The sequence below is a fragment of the Rhipicephalus microplus genome, chromosome 7, assembly GCF_043290135.1.
Source record: "Rhipicephalus microplus isolate Deutch F79 chromosome 7, USDA_Rmic, whole genome shotgun sequence".
In the NCBI taxonomy this organism is placed as follows: Eukaryota; Metazoa; Arthropoda; class Arachnida; order Ixodida; family Ixodidae; genus Rhipicephalus; species Rhipicephalus microplus.
The window spans coordinates 93,405,010-93,411,082 of NC_134706.1; the positions used below are offsets into that span (position 1 = coordinate 93,405,010).

Consider the following 6,073-nt stretch of genomic DNA (forward strand, 5'->3'; position numbering starts at 1 on the left):
TCACAAAGTACACTGATTTACCTGAACAAGCTAATGTTGCGCACATTGGTGTAGCCACGCATAGAAGATTCCCCCCTGCCCCATACCTCATAAGATCGAAGCTTTTAAAGCTGGAGATAAAACAACCACCACTAGCAAAAAAAAACAGCACAGTAGTTTAACAATAACCACCACGTCAGCAGGCCATCAGGTCCCTTAAAAACGAACATTGACGTCATGTATTTTTAGCAGGCACGTTTTATTTATTTACTGGAGCGAATGTTTCTCTTCATGTGTCCTTAAAAGTGCGTCATGTAAATTAGGAAGAGGACACGGACCATAAAGAAAAATCCAGAGTAAGGACATTTTGGTGACCATGACGCAGCCTTGCTCACAATGACGGGAGCCTTGTGGACTAAATTGGGAACAAAGAGCTCCACAGGGGAGCCGAAACGCATTCTCAAGTTCTCTCTCTCTCTCTCGTCGTTTTTTTTTTGTGGATCCCATTCTTTTAATTTATGTAACTTCCCCAGCAGACGTGCTTCGGTCGAAGCTTTGACTTTGCAGGTAGTGAGAAAACAGCATTGATGAAATATTCTCAGCCGTGGTCTTGTTCCATGGACTACAAGCTGAGTTCAAATGTATTGCCGCATCGTGAAGACAGAAGTAGTAATTAACAGGTTGAGAAAGTACCAGCAGGTCAGTATTTTTATTTACTGCGTGCCAGAGCTTTACTCTTCTTTCTTGTTATTGCTTGCTGCATAAAAGCATGCAGATGCGCGTATGCGCTGTCGTCTTCGTCTTCCTAGCAGTACGCACGTGGCAATATGTTCTCATCGAATAGTGTGACGGCCGATGCGTGCAATGTTGCAATATATTTACCGAAACGAAAGTGCTGATAAAATATCGCCTGCGTGACCTTGAATGTGCAGTCCCTAAAGACCCATAGAGCTAAGCAAAAAGCATCAGCTTAGCTTTTTACCAAAATTCACTACATTAGGTCGGTGAAGGTGCGCTAAACATTGCTCCTGAATATTACAGATGCGCGTTCTGGCTAGTAGCTCGTGCTGGCCGCACTGCACCGTCACAAAGTTCCCTGCGATTCAGATGCACTGTTAAAGAACGAGTATAACGCAACAAATCGCTGCCGAAAAAAAAAATCAGCGCCCGCGTTATCAGCAGAGGGCCGGAGCTAGCGTTAAACCGCATCTAGCCGGTCTGAGAGCGCCACAAGGCGCCATCAAGTCTCGTCGCCTAGACAACCTTGGCGGCCCGCCTTCCTCCGTGGCTGCCCGGTATTGCTGCGCGCCGGGCGCACAGCGCGGAAAAGGGGTCGACATCGTCTTACATGTCACTGCGTGCGCTGGCGATAAACCCTCCCGTGTGTGTGCGTGTGGTTCGCGTGGCTTCTCGATCGGTAGAGTTTATTAGTCGGTGTTTAGTTTAAAATGTGCCTGCACTCTGTGCTCCACCAGTGTGTTCTGTCAGTGCTGATTATTACGAAGGTGCACCATCCTGAAGACTGGACCTGTGGATTCATATTGTGGAGCACTCGAAGTGAAATAGTGAGTACCGCTCTCACGTTGTCCCGTTCAGCGCTTTGTTATCTGCGTGAGCTCCAGAATAACGCCTTCAAACAATTTCGTTTTCAACTAGTTGATGACAAATCAGCATATGTTTACTTAGCGAGAATATTGGTCCGAACTGTTTCACGGGGATGATGGCGAAGTGTGATTGTGTGCAAGTTTGTTTTGTTTGTTTGTTTGGATTGTTTGGAGTACAAAGCAGAGTGAGCGTGCGCCGCTGAGGTTCAGAGAAGAACTTGAACAGATTCTTGCGGTGCCCTTTGTTGGCAGCCGTTTTTAACGGGGCCCGCTCGTGGTGCACATCCATTTTAGTTTACTAATTAATACATCTGTGGGGACGGTGCCTGTTACCTTTAAGTATCAACCGCATGTAAGAAGCATATGCTTGGGCATGTCGGTAGTTCATTTACTTTCTTTGTTTTTCTTATTGCACAAAAAGACCGAGAACGGAAAACAAGGGCGTGGTGTCCATGTCGTTCTTTTCGGTTCTTTTTTGTTTTGTGCGGTAACACTACCGTGATAACTCGGGTTGATGCATCGGGTGACAACACAGCATATTGTTTCGCGTTAGGTGCGCCTCGCGAAGTTTGCCTACTTGCTAATACATTCAATTTTGTTAAAATTGTCTTCACCGGTACTTGTTTCACCCGCAACGTAGCGTGACACTGCCGACAGCCGTACCTATGTAGCGGATCGAGCACTGAAGCTGGACTTTAGTTTTAACAGACCTTTAGTCTGTGTGTGTGGTCGATTGTCTACTTGAACAGCGCAAACGCTTGTTTGAACATAACTGCTAACGTTCGAGCACATTTTATTCACATTGTTTCTATCATGTGTAACTTTCAAAATATTCTTGTTATTCAGAGTTTTATTGCCATCGCCTCGCTTTGGCGCTTAACTTCGCTAACTACTTCAGATGGTAGAGGTATTTTCGCTATGTGAAGCGTATTATTAGTTTTTTGTTGCACAAAAACGCTTTAATGTTATACATACTGCACGGTATCTAAGCATGTGTTGCAGCCAATATGTAAGACTGGGCAGCATATCTATCTGGGAACACAACACGCACAGCCACTGAACAGCCTGCGCTGCATCGGGAAGGAGTTATGCTTTCTCACCCTGACAGCTTGATTGAAACAAATGGCCCTAATTTAGCAGTATGCAATGGTCATTGAGTGAAGGTAACAGGGTCACTTTATTCGACATTTCCCAGCCTATTTTGCGGCTATGGCAAATGTGATTGAAAACAGAAATCGTATTGATTTGATGCACTGAAAACAGTGAACTGCTTGAATATTTCGGAGAGAAAAAAGTTTTTGGTCACGTGGTTGTCTTTCAAACTTTGCAGACTGTTGTTAGAGTGTTGTTTGAGAAAAAAAATAGTTTACAAGTACCGCACCTTTTTTATACCAATTTTGGTACATGTTAAGTAAAGGAGCTTATGTAAGGTGTTCGAAACTCAGCAATAATAATACAAATTTTCGGCCGCATACGTCTGCAAGAATTTAGCCAAAGTGTGTTATGTTTGCATTTTCTCATTGCTATACTGCACTTTGTATGAATATCTGAGCCGTGACTACTTACTTCACAGAAAAGATATTTTGACGAAAAATTATTTTTAGACATCTTAAGCTGTTAACCTCTACGAGAAAAGATCACTCATTTCACAGAATTGTCATTTTTGTCCGTATTGTGACGCAATTTGCACCATGGGGTGGTCCAAATAAAAATCACCTTTTACCTAAATTGAAAGCAAATAAACAGTTCGTTATATGTGACAAGTTTCATCATTACAATTTCTATTTCAAGGAATAAAATACATTTTTTAATTTTTCCATCAACGGCAATGGGAACTTCGAGGCGTCGGCTGCTGTATGACCAAATGGCGAATGGGGAACTTGGAACTTCAAAAATCATTTAGGCGCAAAGCTCTTGAGGTCGTGGGTCATTCCCTCCTCTGAAGTCGTACTAGTATTATGTAGCCACTCGATGAGTTGCACAATAGATAGCGTTATTGGTTTTCACAGCATATACACGGACAAAATGATGATTCGTGGGGCGAATCGTTCGTCCGTACATTTGTGCTTTCGTCCGTTCGTCTGTGCATCCATCCGTACGGGCTTCCGTGTGTCGGTCTGTCCGTGAGTTCGTCCGTCTTTCTGTTCGTCCATACTGGCGTGAGAGTGCCTGCCCATCCGTTTGTGCGTCCGGACGGACGAACGCTACGCCCTATTCATCATTATTCACTCCGTGGATATGCTGTGATCTTTTTCTCAAAACATAAATTGCTATGACAAAATTTGGCACATGAAAAGAACTGTTTACTTGCTTTGATTTAGGTACAAAGTCTATTTTAATTTAACCACCACATGGTGCAAGTTGCGTCTCGTTATAGACAAAGCAATTATTTTGTGAAATTCGCGATTTTTTTTTGTAAAGTTTGACAGCTTGAAAGGTCTAAAACATTTTTTCCTCCCAATACACCTTATGTGGATCAAGCATTCACTCCTCAGATGTTCATTCAAAGTGCAGCATTGATATAGAAAAAAGCAGATATAACACAATTCGGCTAAATTATTTGAGGCGTATGTGGTCGAAAAAATGGTAATATAATTACTGAGCTTCAAACACTTTACGCAAGCCCTTCACTTAACTTGTACACCAAATTTGGCACGGAAGAAGATATACTTATGAAATAATTTTTTTTCACAAACATCCAGACGAGATTCCGGGAAGTTCAGAAGGCAGCCACGTGACCAATGAATTATTTGTCTGCGAAATATTCTAGAAGTTACCTTGTTTATAGCAGTGAAATCAGTGCGTTTTTTTTCGAATACATTTGCGGTGGTCACCAAAATGGCTGGGACGTCTGATGTGGAATGACCTAATAGCCAATTCTTCCATTATATAATCGTGTCAATGTCAGCCCATTCCAGAACACTAGTGTATCATTCGCATTTTAATACGTAACTGCAAAGTACTTAATTTTACAAGTTACCTGCACTGAATACCTTTTCAATGCGAATACCGTCATGTATGCTCAGTGACATTGTGCTTTTGTGCAATTCAGATAAAATATGTATGTGTTGTTGCGCGTCGTACTGTATTCCTTTCAATAAACTAATCGAATGAGTACCATGGTAGATCTGCAGAAGTACACATGCAGCTGTGTTGATGCATACTTAAGCATAGAACTTGACATTCACTTAGATTGGTCGTTGCATGCAGCTTATGGAACATTATCAACTTGGAGCAGCACCTTTTTATTTGCCTGCGCGAGCAAGCTGAAAGCGTAAAGTAAGGTTCATATCTACGGCACGAAAGGTATAATGATTCTGCCACAGCGCGCTTTTTATGGCGTTTATTGCTCAGCATACCTTTTCTAGCATTTCTCACTGCATAGGGGCCCGATGCCACTGAATATGCTTGATATGCACTCAATTTATACTTACACATAAGAAAGCAGTTAGTTATGCATGGTGCACACTGTATGTTGCACTCTTCCTGAAATTTCAGTCATTGTTCCTTGTGTATACATTTCAGGTTTCCGGGATCGAATTTCCTGTACAGAAGGAACAGCTTCGTCCCACTTCTCTCGAAGGCACCAGTCATCTCAGCAGCTGAAGATTATTGTGCAAGCAGCAGTGACGAGTGGTTTTGCAGTTAGAAGTATACCAACATTGACATTACATTAAGAGAACCCCAATTACACTACCTTGTAGAATGTTCTCTTTTTTAATGTCGAAATTTATACTGCGAGATATAATAGGCTGTAAATGTGACTCCACAAACTCGCTTACTCTATCTACGTGTTTTTTTTCTATTGTATAGGTGTCAATCAAGCACCATACGTCTCAGTCGTTTGCCCAACTATAGCGCAAATGTTTTGAAAGTTGTGGAGATTAATTGTATTGAAAACAATGAATTTTTAGTATAGACAGAAAGAAACTTGGTCCCGTGACATATTTCAAAGTTTTACAGAATGCCATCAGAGTCCTGTTTGTCAGATTTGCAGTTTTTCTATAGTAAAGGCAGATGTTATCATATGGGCTTCATTGTTTTTCGCTTCGGCGTTATGTTCGGCGGTCGGACCTTACGCTACAGGTTACTGCTTGCACTACTGTGTGTGTGTGTGTGTGTGTGTGTGTGTGTGTGCGTGTGCGTGTGCGTGTGCGTGTGCGTGCGTGCGTGCGTGTGTGTGTGTGTGTGTGTGTGTGTGTGTGTGTGTGTGTGTGTGTGTGTGTGTGTGTGTAGTGCATTCCGCGTCTGTTGTTTACGGCCCAGTCTACGTACACATATATACACTGGTCTCATGCAGCTCATTCAAGACCATGGCACCTTAATTTATCAGCTGCATGCATGCAGGTATAAGTGCAGTGGGGGACACCAGTATCTTCCTTCTTCTCTGTCAGCAGCAGAGAAGGTTCATATATGGTTCTCCCTGAGAACAATTGAGGCTTGGGCCAGTTGGTGATGCATATTTGATGGAATGAAGTGCTGTGAACGGC

General features: G+C 42.6%; 1 long non-coding RNA gene across 1 annotated transcript; it reads left to right on the forward strand.

Moving 5' to 3' along the window:
- Positions 1-1,248: 1,248 nt before the first annotated feature.
- LOC142767557 (uncharacterized) lies at positions 1,249-5,611 on the forward strand. The gene is made up of 2 exons (XR_012884986.1): positions 1,249-1,544; positions 5,109-5,611. It is a non-coding gene; the product is annotated as an uncharacterized LOC142767557 (long non-coding RNA).
- The last annotated feature ends 462 nt before the right edge of the window (positions 5,612-6,073 follow it).